The sequence below is a fragment of the Carex rostrata genome, chromosome 6 (genome assembly GCF_964058835.1).
Source record: "Carex rostrata chromosome 6, lpCarRost1.2, whole genome shotgun sequence".
Taxonomy (NCBI): Eukaryota; Viridiplantae; Streptophyta; class Magnoliopsida; order Poales; family Cyperaceae; genus Carex; species Carex rostrata.
In genome coordinates this window covers 6,588,409-6,606,523 of record NC_135923.1, presented here as the reverse complement: position 1 = coordinate 6,606,523, position 18,115 = coordinate 6,588,409, and the positions used below count along the sequence as shown (strand labels likewise).

The 18,115-nt window shown below is 34.3% G+C and overlaps 1 long non-coding RNA gene across 1 annotated transcript; it reads left to right on the top strand.

The window, feature by feature from the left end:
• The first annotated feature begins 14,102 nt into the window (after positions 1-14,102).
• On the top strand, positions 14,103-17,172 carry LOC144555882 (uncharacterized). Its single transcript, XR_013512147.1, has 3 exons — positions 14,103-14,346; positions 14,440-14,541; positions 15,126-17,172. It is a non-coding gene; the product is annotated as an uncharacterized LOC144555882 (long non-coding RNA).
• Positions 17,173-18,115: the final 943 nt, after the last annotated feature.

Sequence of the window (18,115 nt, the reverse complement as noted above, 5' to 3'; positions counted from 1 at the left end):
AGATAGTAGGCCGCCGTGTCTCTCTGACAAGGGGACCCACAAGGGCTGAGGACAGGAGCACTCGCCGCACGTTCAAACGTTCTGAAATCGCCACAGAAATTCCAAGATCGAAACGGAGTTGTCTGAGGTTGTGTGGCAAGTTGGCAACGGCGACAACTAGAGCTGTACGCCTGTACGGACTAACGGACAGCTTCTCTCTGCGCTGTACCTTGGTCCCCAAGCAGAGCTGTAGTTTTCCCTAAGATCCAAACACAGTACGGCTATACTTATGCTCAAGAAAGACTACATTTCCTTTTTTTTCTCTCTTTCATTTCCTCCCCTTCATTTCTCCCTCAAAACATGTTCGGAATCACGGAAGATAGAATTTGGCGTGTATCAAAAATCACAAATTAATTTAATATTTACTGAAATAATTATGAAAATATGTTAAAATAAATATTCAGCTGTACTGTAAAATAATTGTGAAAAGTTCGGATTTGAAAAATATATTCATAAAAATAGAATTTTTAATTTTTGAAAGGCATGTTACGATATTCATTCTTTGATTGATTTTAATAATCTAAATTTTTAACAATTAACACATGATAAAATCTAGACAGATAAATAACTAAATTGTAAAAAGTAAAATTCTAAGTGATAGTGACAAAAATAATTTACAATTAAGCTAATGATACTTTACTGCTGAGCATAATAAAACAAATTGAAAAAGACTAGTTAAAATAATAGATTAATTAAAGTAAAATATAAATTAAAGACATATAAGTTAAACTACTTGAAATCAATCACAAACCTCACAAGTTATTGGAAAAAGAAAAACTTTGAAGCAAACTAATTATTTTTTCCATCATTTTATACTTTGGATGAAAATAAACTTTAAATATGAATTCAAGATGAGTTGAAAAAAAAAAAAAAAAAAACTGAACACATCAAGAAATTTATCAGATAAAAAATCACATGCACCCAAATCTATGAAATTGTATTTATACTTACCCTTCTTTCAATTGCCTTGGATCATTGGATGCCTTTCTTTCAATTGCCTTGGATCATTGGATGCCTCTTCTTTTTTCCTCTTCCGATAGAAGGACAACCAAAATATTGTGGAACGTCTAGCATGCTTTGAGTCAAGATTTTCTGAGGCGACTGCGGAGTTAAATATGGTGTGGTGCCTCCCTGACATTGAAGTGAACTACTGATTTTCTAAAAAAAGGTAGCAAGTAGCAGGGGCGGAACTAAAAAACTTTGATAGCTGAAAATTAAAATGCATAATGTAATTAAAATGCATAATGTGGTAAGTGAGATTTGAACTCAAGACCTCTCATCCATAAGACAAAGCTTTAACTACTAGATTACAAGTAAACATTTGATTATTATTGAGGTGAGCTTGACTATATAGAAAGTTCTAAAAAAAAAAATTTAATTAAATTTCAATATATATAATTAAAATTTTAAGATCATAAGGGTGACTCGGCTACCTTTCTAATACACTGAGATCTGTCCCTGACAAGTAGCAACAACGGCGCCAGGACAAAGAAATAACGCAAAATTACTCTCATGAAAATGATTTGCTTTTCAATTTTAAATTCAGAACTTGTGGTTATATTAATGGGTTTTGTATATATATATTGTAAAGATCAGTAAAATAGGCGAGAATTAATTGACGATTTAATAGAAGTAATGATTTGAATAGTTGTGGAAAAGAAGGGTAAGTGCGCCATGAAGAAACTTTATCTGATTCAATCAAATGAAATCTGGATCAACAGGCCATACATTGAAGAGATAATATGAAGTTATGAACCAGCTAACAAGCCAATCCTTTTGATCTAAAATGAACGGTCTGATTTTACAACTACCATACAACATCTACAAATGATATAATCGGAATTCTGAAGAACCAATTATCCAAAATAGTAAACCCTGTGAACTCAACCCCTCGTCGGCCATTTTTATTAATACCCTAAAAAAAAAAATTTAAAACTGCCTCCGCCTTCTGTTTTTTTTTTCAAAATTGTCCCGACCACCCGACCCACGAGCGGCCCACCCTCCTAGCAGACCGCCCCTCTGCTGAGCGGTTCTCTCTCTCTCTTTTTTTTTTTTTAGAGATCTTAATATTTTCATTTAAATAAAGTTTTTTTTTTTTTTTAGGACGTATGTCAAAAAAAAGACATTTGATATATTTATGAGTAAGATGTCGTAACTAAGGACTTTGATTTAAGGAAGCGTCTAATTGTCCACAGCCTTTTGTCCACCATTTGTCCACAGCTTTGACTTGCGCGAATACTGTAAAATTACTTCTACATGCTGTATAATTATACAATATATCACATAAAAAATATCATTTAATCACAAAACATCCATCAACTATTTGAAGTGGTCCCATGATAGTTAGAAAAAGATTCCAACTTGCACAACATGACAAAATAAATGTACTTTCAAACTGTACTTTCGGAAATTGCAGTTATAGGAAGTTATTGGCAGTTAGAGTTAGTTATTAGCGATTATTGGCAGTTAGAGTTATTAGCGTCTGCACTGGGTTGAATCTTGTATACTGTAAAATTGCATTTTTTATACTGTAAAATTGAATCTTGTATACTGTAAAATTGAATATTGTATACAGTAAAATTTTCAATTGAATCTTGTATACTGTAAAATTGAATCTTCTACATAGTAAAATTTACAATTGAATCTTGTATATTGTAAAATTGAATCTTGTATACTGTAAAATTGAATCTTGTATACAGTAGAATTTTCAATTGAATCTTGTATACTGTAAAATATATATTGTAAAATTGAATCTTGTATACTGTAAAATTTTCAAATAATACTGTAAATTTTCAATTGAATTGTCTATACTGTAAAATGTAAAAAATGCTATATTTCAGTTTAAACTACAACCTGCAAACAATCATGTATACTGTAAAATTGCAAAATATAAACCATAAAATAATACCATGTATACTATAAAATTGCTAAATCTATACATACATCCATCATCACACAAAATCTGTTCACCACAAACAACATCTGTTCAACACAAGATAAAAATATTCACCGTAACATTCAGAATAGCATAATAGCAACAAAAAAAACTATGGACAAATAACTTTTACATTAAAAACCTCATGTGTTCATTGTTCGGATGAATAAGAAGCCTCATCACAAGAACAACACGTTCTTTTGAGATGTCATTCTGCATAATAATAAAATAAACAATGAAACAAATTCGATTTATAACAAATAAGAATTACAAAATAATCTTACAAGTTATTTACCTAACTGAAAAGCATATGCAGTGTAATCATGCATACAAACCTGTATCATACAAAATAAAACGCATTAAAGAGTACTCAAGTATTTCAACAGCAAAAATAAAAAGATACTTACAGACAAATAAGGATTAATGAAGAACCATTTATCCTTGACAGGCGTCTCAAATTGCATGACACTCAGAACCATTTCAACCAACTACAAAACAAACTATCAAAAACATTCAAATCAAAATCAATGATGTATCAAGGAAAGTAAAATTGCTTCATATATCCTGTAAAATTACTTATATATCCAGTAAAATTACTTCATATATCAAATTACTTAATGTATCCTGCAAAATTACTTCATATATCCAGTAAAATTACTTCATATATCTAGTAAAATTACTTGAGTAAAGCTAGCGTGTGACATGCTCACCAAGAAAGTTTGGTGAGCATAATTCCAAAAGTATATCGGATCGACGTCAAATGTCAAATCCAAACCGTTGAAATCCATGTACTTCATGAGTGATGCATATATATGCAAAATTTTGAAAGTTTCGAGTTTATTTGCTACACGGTCAAGTGGTCAAAGAAATGAACATTTTATTATAAGTTATTTTATATATTCAATTTTTATTATTTCTTTGACCACTTGACCGTGTAGCAAATAAACTCGAAACTTTCAAAATTTTGCATGTATATGCATCACTCATGAAGTATATGGATTTCAACGGTTTGGATTTGGCATTTGATGTCGATCCGATATACTTTTGGAGTTATGCTCACCAAACTTTCTTGGTGAGCATGTCACACGCTAGCTTTACTCAAATTACTTAATATATCAAATTACTTCATGTATCCTGTAAATTTACTTCACGTATCCTGTAAAATTACTTCATATATCCAGTAAAGTAAAATTACTTCATGTATCAAATTACTTCATGTATCATGTAAAATTACCATAGACAATTGAGCTGCTACTACTTGAAAATTACCAGAGACGATTGTGCAATGTAATCAAACTTGAAAATCTTTCAAATTTTGTAGTAAATTTACTAGACACGATTAAAAATAGATCTCCAATCCCATTGAACTCAAAAATTCGTGAAGAGCAAAGGTAAAACAAACAACAAATTGATGAAGGGAAATCAATGATTGAGGCTGCTGTTCCTCTTCGTTTGTCACCTATGCATTAATTAGGAAAATCAAAATTCAAAATCGGTTTGATCAAAAGAGAAAAGAACTGCATTTAATTACCTTGAGACATATATAAATCTATCAAAGGACGTGTAGATCAAATCCGGATTCGGATTCAGACCGCGATTTGATCTTTAACGGCAAAATCAAAGCCGTGTAGATCAATTCTACCTCCTTTCTTGCCCCGAAAAGCAACCCTCCAGTTTCAGCCCTAACTTCCCTCTTGTAAGTATTAGTACCAGTAGCAAGAGCAAATCCAGTCTCTGCCCCCACCTGTCGTATGTTCGTACTCCGTTGCTGCCACCCGTTTGGCGCTGTTAGGACCTTGCTTGAAAAGGATCAGTGTTAGGACCTTGCTGTTAGGACATTGCTTAAAATAATATAATAACAATTTTCAAAACATAAAGAAAAAGTGTCATTTCACTTGCACCAATCTTGTAAAATTCATCATTCAATGCTGTAACTTAAATAACAAATCTTATAAAAAATGTCATTCAAATTTTCAAACATCCAGAAACTTTCAATATGCACCAATACTGTAAAATTCATCATTCAATGCTGTAACTTAAATAACAAATCTTATAAAAAATGTCATTCAAATTTTCAAACATCCAGAAACTTTCAATATGCACCAATACTGTAAAATTCATCATTCAATGCTGTAACTTAAATAACAAATCCTACAAAAAATGTACTTCACATTTTTAAAATATCAAAATCGCAAATCTAAGCTGGAAATCACAAAATCGTAATATTTCAGAAAGAAATTTGTCAAAATATCATAAATCTACAGAAAATTATAAGAATAAGTGTAACCTTGAGTATGTGGATATCTATGTGCTCCCAATGATACTGGTAGCCGCTTTATTGATGGAAGTCTTATTCCCATCCCTTCCTTTGTCGCTAATGGACTTCAAAACCAGCGCCTTCTTCATCTTGTCATAGGCGGTGTCGTGTAGATCTGGATCGAATAAGGGGAATGAGAGATTGGAAAGAGAGATCAGAAAGAGAGAAAGAGAGATCGAAACTTTTGTTTCTGTGAGAGAAAGAGAGATCAGAAAGAGAGAAAGAGATATTCAATTGAGAGAAGAGAGAAAGAGAGAAGAGAGAAAGAGAGATCAGGAAGAGAGAAAGAGGAGAGAAAGAGAGAAGAGAGAAAGAGAGATCAGGAAGAGAGAAAGAGAGATGAGAAAGAGAGAAAGAAGAGAGAAAGAGAGAAGAGAGAAAGAGAGATCAGAAAGAGAGAAAGGAGAGAGAAAGAGAGATAAGAAAGAGAGAAAGAGAGATCAGGAAGAGAGAAAGAGAGATGAGAAAGAGAGAAAGAGAGATGAGAAAGAGAGAAAGAGAGAAAGAGAGAAAGAAGAGAGAAAGAGAGATCGGAAAGAGAGCTCGTTAGAAGAAAGTGGAGGACCGACAGTTAGAATGGAAGTTGGATAAGGTTGTGGACAGATGGTGGACAAAACCCAGTGGACAGAAACCTTTTCTCTTGATTTAATATTTATGAGTGATATATTTATAACTTTGATTTAATTTGTCAGTTGAATATCACAAGTCTAAAGATAACACTACTTAATGACTCGACCTTGATTCTTAATAATTTATTTTATTCAAATATACACAAGGAAATATGGTTAGATTGTTTCAATGATGTCAACTTTTTTTTTAGAGAATAATTAAATTATTTGATTATTGTCAACATATACCATTTGCTCGGAGATAGGCAAACGAACACAATAAATAGTAATTGCATTTTAAAATAATTATATAGATAATTCTTGAATAATCTCTTAGGCTCTTGATTAAACAAAATACCGATCGTTGTATGCCTACCGTTGAACGAAAACTTAAACTGAATTTTTGAGGCACTAAATGATATTTTTTTGAAATTCTGATGCTTCGGATATTTGGGGGCGACCCTCGGGGTGATATTCGAATCTGTCTCGTGTCACACCCCAAATCCCAGGTCTGACAGCCTGCCGCGTATATTTATCAAGACATATATATACGCAAGACAGTGGATCTTTTATATGCATTACCAATATCCTCATCTGCTGTATCCGTGTAATAAACCTGAAAATAACCCAAAGGGTGGGGGTGAGAATAAATTCTCAGTGCGAAATTTGCCACAGTTTAGATTATTGGAGTTGCAATCAAACTCTATATTCAAAAATGAAACCCAAACAATAACAATGCAAACAGATATATATATATAATCATAAATAACAGAATGCCAGTGCTCGACAACAATTTATCAACCTGAAACACAGTTCACGGAATTTCCAAAATGAATTTCAAACACAACATATATTTGGCTTAACTCGATCAATTAGGGCCTGTAGCAATTGCAAATGTTCTTTCGAGCTGAACCCTTTATCAAACCCACATCTGTAGGGTTACTGACACCTACAGATGGCCAATCGCTGGACCCTTTATCTGACACTCATCTGCAATCGCTTGGCTTAACAGTTTATTAAGGTCTGGTTCGAATCATATAAAAAAAATCCTCTTTGGAATCATTCCAATAGTCGTAATATTCAATTGACCTTCCAAATGCATTAACACGTAGGAGAATGCCACCGAGCCATAAACGTTACACATGTCACCCACGATTCTAATCACATATCATAACATAATCACCCTCCCTCGTCCCAACCGGTACTGGGAACATCGAGGGCCGTTCACCTAAGGCCATTAGGATCCTGGGAATCCAAGTCAGCATACAGCTCGACTTGGCAAATTTATTGGATCCAAGTGCTTAACTTCGTAAATCCATTCACATACATATCCAAATCGTGGTGACTTTCAATCAAATCAGATCATAATAGATCGACACAACCTACAACCATACCAGCATGCAAATCACTCAAGTCACATCAATTCGAGTTTAATTTGATTGGGCTATGCAAATGCTTTACACAATTCAATGATGCAATCAATGATATTCAACATGACAAACGAATACACAGTTTAATTCCTGAAAATAAAGTATCAAACAAGTCCAAGAATCCCGCATCTTATTATGACGAGCGTACCGCTTAATTAAGGATCGGACGTCTCGAATTACCTCGCAACGTCTTGCTCGACCGAGCATACACCTATATTACACGTATACTTAATTTAAATCATTGTTCGACGATTTATCTGCTTACTTGAGTGATATTATTTTCTTTATACTTTCCTCAACGAAATTCATATATTTTTGGTGTCAATTCTTTTTATTCCTCTTTATTACTTAACATTTATACAATCTCACATAAATTCATACATATGGTTATAACAAGCTATTTCAAAGCCTATCTACCAACATTTCAATTTAAGACCTCTTTACAATTATTTCAATTCACATATGGCCGACCGTGTATATAAATTTCACCAATTTACACTTTGTCCCATTTGACGTGTCAATTATTTTATTCCAATTCAAATTAATTAAAGGCCCATAATTTAGTAAAGGTTTAAGCCTCCTATTTAAAATTTACAATTCATTTCAAGTCCATTATAACTATTTTCACTTTCAAGGCCCATGTATAAAATTCTCATGCATGTCATACATTTTAATCCAATGGCCTACTTATTTAATTTAGTCCAATGACATAAACAAAGGCCCCCAATTCATTTAATCAATTCATCCACAAGCCAACAGTAACGGCCACGGCCTAATTTATCACATATACAAATTTGGTCCTAAATTACACCATTTCACAAGGTCAATCATTTTACAATTCTAATCTCGATTTATGACAATTTAGGAGAAAGGCCACTGCTATTGCAGTTACTGGTAAGCCATTAGAATACACACAGAACCAGAGATAGAGATCAAGGAATGTGTAAGCACCAACTAATTTAACACAATCATAGAGAGCAATTCGGGACAACAAGGGTACAAATCAGAGAGGGTAATTTGCACTATACTACATATCAACAAGGCATCACAACGAGGCAGAAATCAAGGAAGTTAGATAGAGGGTCAATAGGTACAAGTCAAGGTATAAGACACGCAAACTTCACAACAAGGCAGCACACACACAAAAAGGAATCACTAGCCCGACCAAGATCACAAGAGCATTTCCATCGAGTCGCCCTCGGGAAAAACAACAACCCGGCAAGGCCATCAAATCTGCCGTAAACCCAATCGGACACAAATCGATCAAGAAAGGCAAGAAAATTACCCGATTAGAGAGATGTTCACAACACGGCAGAATTCACCAAAGAAAACGGCCGGTTCCAAGCGAGCACCAGGGCAGCACCACGCCAACACCAGCACGGCACCAAGCGAGCACCGGGACAGCACCAATCGAGCACCGAGACAGCGCACATCTCAACCCTAGTTTCTTGGGTTTCATGGGAGGGGAGGGGAGGGGAGGAGGGGCGGGTGATGGGGGTTTCCTGAACCGAGAAGGAGAGAGAGGAGAGGGTGGGGTGGCGGCCGGTGGGGTGGCCGTTGCAGCGACGAACGGGGAAAGGGGCGGAGCCTCTGTTTTTGGCGTAGAAGAGAGGAGAGGGGGCGGGTGGCTGGGCTCTCACGGACAGAGAGGAAGAGAGGAGAGAACGGGGGCGGGTCCGGTGGGGTTCGCCGATGACGGGAGAGGGAAGAGGGGGCGGAACCCCTCTGATTTGGCGTAGGCAGAGGAAGGGGACGGGTTGGGTTGGGGGGGTCTGTCACGGTAGAGAAGGAGAGAAAGAGAAGGAGAGGAGAGGTGTATTAAAGGGAATGCTTTAAGATCCGTGCTGAAATAAATCTAAGGGTTCAACAATTCTGAAATTCAAGTATAGTCTCATTTAATTGATTTATGGTCCGTTTCTTTTATAAATTCGAGTCGAAGTTTCGTAAAATTTTACAATTAAATTCGTATGTATATTTCGGACCTTTATTTGTCAATTTAAAATCTAAATAATTCGTTATCAAACAATATATATATATATACACACATTCCTAACTAAATCTCTATAATTTCTTAACGAATGAGATTTGTAAATTTTATAATTTATTCGTACGAATGATTTCGTATAATTATATTCTTACTTAGAATTAAATTATTTATTTATTCACACGAATCTAATTAAATAAATTTCTTCTTTTTCTAACAACCTAAAGAAATTTGTAACGGATTTTCTGAGTTTCTAATTTACCGAATAATTTTAATTTTATTCCTAGTGCTATATTTTATTTTATTTCTAAATCTCTAAATTTTTAATATACATAATTTCCTGATTCCTGTTACATTTCATAATTTTAGTTTCATTTTAGTCGGTCAGAAAATTTCTGAACGATCGTTAAGTTAATTAAAATTTTTATTTAAGCCAATTGATCGATTTATCAATTTAATCATGTTTTAAAATTTCGGAATGTAACATCTCGTCCCCCCTATCCAAAAAGTGGTCAATTGGTCATACGCGTAAATTCGACTTTTCTAGCCAAAGTTATGACTGTTTAAAGTTTTTTCGAAAGCTGAACTTTGAAAATTCATAACTAACTATAAAATTTGTGTCAATTATGTGTATATTTAAATGCTCTACATGTTGGTATAATCACTTTTGCAATTTGATCCCTGTATCAGTCCAGACTTGCTGATTTACCAGTAGAGGTCAAATTTGGTGTTTTTAGTGCATTACACTATACCAGTGGACTTTGCTTATTGTTTGGCTGCTGAGTTTGGACTTGGTACCATATTAGAGGTCAGTCTAGAGTGCTTTGTGTATGGATAGAGATCTAATTTGAGGTTTGAACATATATTAGTAGCTCTACAATACTGTTTTAGTACCAGAAATAAAGAGAAGAAGATCAAAGCTCTAAGACATCATTTAATCAAAAAATTTAAAATATCAACATGCTGTCAGAGTTTGGAAAATTTTGAATCAAAGCTAAGTCCTTAATTAATGTTATCTTTAGACTTGTGATATCCAATTGTCAAATCAAATCAACGTTATAAAAAAGTTACGACATCACTCATAAATATATCAAATGTCTTATTTTTTGGCATACACCCTAAACAAAAAAAATGAAAATATTAAAATCTGTAAAGAGAGAGAGAACCGCCCAGCAGAGGGGCGGTCTGGTCCCTAGTGGACCGCCCTTGCCCCGGGCGGTTTGCTAGAAGGGCGGGACGCGTGTGGGCCAGGCGATCGGGACAGTTTTAAAAAAATCTTTTTTTTTTTAGAGTATAATAAAAATTGTCGACTCCTCGTGAGGGGTCCATTTAAAAGTGTCATCATCAACATTTCTCGTCTTATTTGAAAGTGTTTCTTTATCATGATATTATGGGGGTGATAATTTACAAATAACGAAATCAATAAATTAAGTTACAATAACTTATATCTATAAAATGCAGGGAAAAAATTATGGAAAATATGTATGAATGATTATTTAAGTTGTGCCGTGAAAGAAATTATTATTTTTTTTTCTTTTTCTTAAAGCTTGATATCCATATTATTTTTTATTAATAATCATTAACATTTTATATTTTAAAACTATTTTTCTTCATTCAAATATTTGAAAAAAAAGTTGTTGAATTATGAACATCGTTCAAATAGTGAAAAGTTGTTAAAACATATTTCATGAAGAAAATACAATAATTATAAAACTTCTACGAAGAAAAAAGTACATGCGACAAGATCAGCGATATTTCTAGACAAAATGCAGAAAAAAAAAAGCTTTCTTATACAATCAGAGCTCTTTTATTTTATAAACTTTGTGATTGTATTCAGGGATAGATTGACATAGAACATTGATCCTCGTTAATTTTCAATATTGTAGATTTTATTTATATTTTGAAGTAAAATATTACGGACAATGTAAATTAATTCTCATTCGCAGTATTAAAATTTTATATGATTAATCTTTATTTATATCTGATCAACATAGCTTGAAAATCTGATTATATTTTGTCATCGATTTGACGAGGAGAGGTTAGAGGAGATAAAAAGAGCAACATGTTAGATCGTGGGAAAATAAAATTAAGTTCGACCAATTTATTTTTGTCATGAATTATCGAAACGATGAAAACCAACTTGAAAAATAAATCCAATCCTCTCTTAAAAAAATGAAGTGCCGAAGGGATTTTGGAAAAGTTTATCCTGTTGTATCAAAATTTTGGAAAAGTGTTCAAGAAAATCTGAAACAGACCGAAATAGATGTCGAAATAGACTGAAACAGGAGACAAAATAGATCGAAACAGAGAAAAATGTGGAGACCGAATTCCCAATTTAGTCTCTTCAAAAAATAAAATTTCGAGACCAAATTAGAAATTTGATCCTTATGATTTTTGTAAAAAAAAAAAAAAAGTAATCATACTGCTTTACTAAAATCAATTTAATTAATTATAATTTGTAAAAAAATTCGCTTAGCTGCTTTTTTATCCCACACTATTGGCACCTGTACTAATTTTGACACCACTTTTTAGTTACACCACGTCAGCACATGAAGTATGTATCGCTACCACTTATGCAGAGCAGCCCAAAGCAGAAATACAGAAAGTCAGATGATCTCTGATGTGGGAGAAGATCTCCTGTTATAATAAGAGAGTTATTAAATAATTTGATAACTTGATCTCTAATTTTTACTTAAAAAATATTAGAAAGATATATAAAGATAGCTACATTTTTTTTTATGATAATCTAGTAGACTATTGTCATATTATTTGGACATATGAATATTGAACAGAGATGATTTACTGTTTTTATTTGGTACAAATACAGTTTTCTGATCCAATTTAGTTTCTCTTCGTCAAGTTATCATTTGCAAGTGATTTCGTCTTTTAAAACAATCCAGCAAAAGACTTATTTTTCGTAGAATTTTTATTTTCTAAATCCTTTTGAGAGATTTATTTTTAGCCCTTAAAAATTCAAAAAAATCATTAACGGATTTAACAGTGAAATATATACAATTAATCACAAAGTAATCGAAATTTGTGTTTCTCATGTCAATATAATTTTGAGTATGGATAAGATCAAATTTAGTGAGTTTCACTGACAGATTTAAAGCTTAGTCAGAGGTGGCTTAGCCACTTTAATAATTTAAAAATTTTAATTCTCAAATTTAGTTTAATTTTTTTTTTATGTTTTATATAGTCCAACTCTCTCATAAAATATCAAATGTTTACTTGTAATTTAGTGCTTAAGAGTTATAATTCCTCATATTAAGATTTTCTAGTTCCGTCCCTAGTGAGTATGGGTATAAAAATATCTCCACCTTACCCGTATCGTACCCATTGACACCTCTACCGAGAAGAATTTGATTCCGACATCCTTCTAGAGAAAAAAAACAATACTTTTGTGGACTAATATATAAAAGGTTGTATAAAATGTTTATTTAATTAAAGCTTTCTTGGTCCTCTTAGAGAAAATTACAATTAAGTTATTACTAGATTAGTTCACTCGTGTAATCCGCTTTGCATAAAAATTAGGTCCAAATTATAGCCACAACAAAGAAATCATGATACAAAACCTACTGGCCAATAATGTCATTCAAGATCGTATGATTATTCTTACATAACAAGGTAATTTTTTTCATTATTGCTTACAAATTAAGGGAATGGATAGATGCTTAATCACTAGCTCTACTCATCATTTCATTTTTCGAGTATTATTGTTCTACTAATTACATTTCTGAGGCGGGATTGCAATCAATAGCTCTTTTTCTTTATATAATCCTAATTAAAGCAGATAATCATGATGGCGGCGGTAATAAATAATTAAAAACATCTATCGGCATCAAACAATGAACCAAAAATATGAGTGATTGGTTGGTACTATAAATTTATAAACATCTTAATTTTCAAAATTTAAACAGTTGATCCGAACTACTAATATGATCTCAATATGAATACATACTCAAATACCAATTTTTTCATTAAAAAAAAGAAATATTTTTCTCAGATAAGTAAAAGATCACTGCTTTCGAATAGTTCAAAATTTATAGATTAAGTGATATTCTATTTATCTGAATGATTTATTGAAAATAAATAAATTCTGATCTTCAACTATATTTTTATATAAAAATCATATTAAACAATTCGAATATAAAAATAAAAAATGAATCCAATCAATAATATTGATCGATATGCATTGTATATCACAATAACTTCACTTATTATTGATTGATATGCACAATAACTTCACTCTAAAAAAATATATACTCTTCTTCTTCCTTTTCAATTTGTTTTTCGAGAGAAAAAATATATACTCACTACAGAAATGGGGCAAGTAACAAGCCCAGTTTAGATGAGACCGAATCGTTTGTTTCCAGAATCTCTGCGGGTGGGATTCATTTAAAAACAGTAACAATAGTTAAATTCTTAAACAGTAACCGGTCCCACTCCGGTCCCACTCAACAAAGACTCTCGGGACAGGAATTTCCTGCCCCCAGGGGACAGACCATTCGATTTCAGTTTAGATACGTGATACGTCTGTGGATAAAGGGCTAAAACTGTAATTCCCAGCTGTCAGATTTGGCCCAATCTGCACTTGCTTATATTTTAGGTTAAAAGAAAGAAGTGTGACAGCTGTCAAAGTGACACCTCAGCACTGCTGCAGCCTTGTCACGCATGCATCCAGCATCCCCGTTCTTGTTCTGTGGTCTCCTGTCTCTGACTCTCTGTTGCCTTTTTAGCATCACAGCCTCACAGTGCAATACCTGACGGGAGAGGGGGGTGTCCGATGCCCATCGGACCAAAGCCTGTTCGATGGGTGGTCTCCACCGTCTGATCCGAAATTTTCGATTCTTTGTTTGATTAACGGATCCTTCATTAAACTCGAATAAAATCCGGTTAATTATTCTCCGTCTTCCTGTCTCCTCCAACTTTTCTTTCCGCACCAAATACAAACCTTCGCATAGTCACGGTCGCCCTCCCCGACCCCACTGGCGGTGCTCTCCTCTTCACTCTATCCCTGCTCGATCCCACCGGTACGTGGTTCTCTCCTCGTACTTTGACTCTTCAATCCTATTTTGGACTATTCTATTGGAGAAGCTAAAAAATGACCTATCCTCGTCCTTCAGCTTCGCCTCCGGCGTCGTGCTCTCCATTCTCGATTCCACTTACCTTTACAGCCACTAGGTCCAGTCCTAGTTCTCCGACCGCAGCTGCATGTCCACCACTAGGTTAGCAAATCAATTACCAATTAATTCTTTTGTTTTCACCAATTGACAAGGATTTTGAGAAAAACATATAATCCTGATGCATTTGATGATAAATTTTTTCCAAAGGCTGGCATCAAAGTATTAGATAAAAATAAAAGATACTCCATTTTTAATAATCGGTTGCTCCCAAATCTCAATTGAGACCCGTTCCCTTACCAGCCTTAATTGCTGATTAGTTCTGTTGTATCCACCAACTTCCTAGCCTCATGAAAACCAACCTATTAATAACAAAAGTGATTACTATTTTATTAATTAGAATAATAAATATTAATGCAAAACAATAATAATTAATTATTAGGTTCAGAAGATTAAAAAAGTTCTTGTCGAATGTCTTCCACAACTTAGGTCAAGGAGGTTAAAAAATTAAAAGAGGGCCAAACATCTAAACAATTGTATTATATGCTCTAATGAACCCGATAACATCCTTACTAGAATCTAGTCTTTTAGATTCACTTATCGTCGTCACACCATCTAATTTGATAGAAAGTAATAACTTTTTTTCCTCTATATTACTAAACATAACTTATTTGTTATTTACTTTGCAGGTTTAGAGAAGTTTAGCCACTCTACTTGTTATTTCCTCAAATAAGTTATGTTTAGTAATATAGAGGCTAAGCTGTAGTACGCTTTATAGAAGGTTATACCCTCATTTAACTTCTACACTAATATCAGGCACTGGCAATTGCTTGTTCTGCTCTAAAACCACCAACAGAGGCGAACTGGATAGCTTTTAGAAAGAAAAAAAATATGAGACATGAAAATTGATAAAGGAAAACAATGGGTATACACTTGTTTCTATGTCAGCAGGAGCCAAAATGATTTGGCATAGTAGTTGGCAATGAAGGGAGAGAAGGGGATGCTTGGAGTTACTACAGGATATATATATATGTATCCAACATTTTTTTGAGTTACTACAGGCATATATATATATGTTGGGTACATATATACATCAACCAACCCACTTCTAGCTTCATTCTTGGGGCTCAGCACCTCCAGATCTGAACCATCACTAGTCATTTTCATAGGTGAAGCAGGGTTTGTCTCAACCCATTTTGACCCTCCTGAACAATCCTGGGCAATTGGTCTCAATCGCTTGAAGGTTGTCTCAATCCTCTTCATTTTGTATTGCTTATGTTAGAGCCGCTAAAAAATGTTCCCCGCATGCCTCCACTGTGATCAATTGCATGCTGTCAAATAGGCGGGGCTTCAGATTAGGTTCAGATAAAGTAAAAAAATTATATTAAACCACAAAATAGAAAACTCAAAAAAATGTCTTCAGGAAACCCCCTCTGTTTGCTTCAATACATCAACCAACCCACATCTCAAAATTTGAGTAAAAAGTTTGTTAGAATTCACATAAACATAAAAAAAAAAGGCTACATTAATTTCAGAAGAAGAAAACAAAGGGTACCTGTATTGGTGCCCATCAGTATATGCTACTTCTAGGTATTACCCAATAAATGCCCTTTATTTTTTATTTACCTTATTAAATTTGAAAGAGTGCCATTACACCTTAATTCATTTAGAACTCTCCAAATTGAACACTTCTCATATCTTGAAGGTTTAAACACCTTCTAAAGGTAGATTATGATTAAAACTCAATAGCCTCAAGAGATTAGTGTGTCTTGAGTTGTCAAATTTCTTGTCTCAGTACATTTCATTTTCTTTTTTTCTTTTCATATTTTTCCAGTAACTGCACAAAATACAAATAATGTTTTCAACTTGTACCCTATCCAAAAAATCACAACAACTAAAATACCAGTACCAGGTCCAACATAAAGGATAGTAAAGCTTCTTGCATGGAAATGCTATTGGTTGTATGCTAAACTCGTTTGTCAATTGGAGTACTCATCAGTGCACTTTGCACATGCAAGAAATCAATTGACAATTAATAACTTAATAGTATATTACCAGTTTCCTTTTACACTACTTATATGCATGCATTAGTCATATGGATTTAATTCGATATTTCTGTCTTTTGGGAGGACTAGGGAGACCACTATGGTGATGTCGGGCTTCATATAATCTAGCTTAGAACAACAATTATTGTCAGAAGATCAGCAAGACTCAAAATACGTAGCGGCAGCAGTACGGATGCCGTTGTGGTCAGAGAAGTAGAGATAGGAGAGAGGGATTGGTGGGTTCGAGGTGGATTCGATGGGGGCGGCAGGAGGGATCGTGAGAAATAAGGAGGGCGACATTCTCGTTCTGTAGCGAAGCGTGAGAAAGGAAAACGGAGGGAGACGGAGAGACAAACGGAGCGGGTGTAAGAGATAATTTGGGAAGAGATCCGTTAATCAAACAAAGGATCGAAAATTTGAATCAGACGGTGAAAACCGCCAATCGAACAGACTTTGGTCCGATGGGCATCGGACACCCCCCTCTCCCATACCTGACTACCTGTGTACACTATTCACTAAGGGGTTTTTCCTCAAAAAAAAAAAAAAAAAGTGTACAGCATTTTCACTTTTAGTTGGTGACTTGAAGTGATGATCATCAGTTTTCGTTAGGAGTGACAAAAAAAGCCGGTAGCTTGTGAATCGATTGTAACTTGTATCTAATTCACTCGTTGAGAATGTTTTTTTTAAACCTTGATAATGGTTGCCAAGTATAATTTTCATTAATTAAACATAAATTACATTCCTCGTTCTATATCCAAAACGTCATCGACATTGAACCCATCAACATCAATATCTGAACATTAACATCTAAAGCTTAACATCTAACAACTAAAATAACAAAATAAAATAAATCATTTCTATCGATAGTAGACATCGACGACCTTCAGCATAGACTGGCAAGTGATTGGAGGAAATGGGGCATCATATATATTTTTTTTTCCACTAGGTTTGCGGGTGGGAGAGGCCGGTGCAACCTCAGCCTCCCCTTTTCAATCAAGGGTTTTGTATAGGGAGAGTGTTGGTTGGGAGGGTTGGAGGCGCTAGGAGACGGGAGGGATGACAGCTAGAGCTATTGTCGCCAACTCTCCCTGAAACTCCAGACGAAGGTGTCAGGGGACGAGAGAGCTAGCAGATAGGGCTATCATCGTCGACTCTCTCTTCTCCTGAAGAGTGTAAAGCACAATGTGGAGGTGCAGAAGTTGCGATAGACCGTGGAATGAAAAGGAAGAGATGACTTGCTGACAAGATCAGTGGAGCTAGGGGTGGCTTACTGTTGGTCTCTGTCCTCCGTTCCTTTCGGACGGAGGATGGAAAGTGAGTTGCTGGCAGAGATGGAGAACAAGAAGGATAGACTAAGGAGCGGGGCAGAGAGGATGGAGATTTGATGCGGCAGTGGCTAGGATTTTTTTTTCCCGAGATTTAAGATTTTAAGTGATTTTCTTCCAATAAAAATAACAGTTATCGAATATAAATAGCATCGTGGGCATAGTCACAATTTTTATCAGGATAGGAAAAAATATTACTAATACAACGAGTGGGTTTTTGACTGTTGTGAATTAGTTAATTTAGATTGTGAATTGTTCAGAGGTTGCAAAAAAATTCTTAGGAATAAGCAACAATCTAATTGTACATAG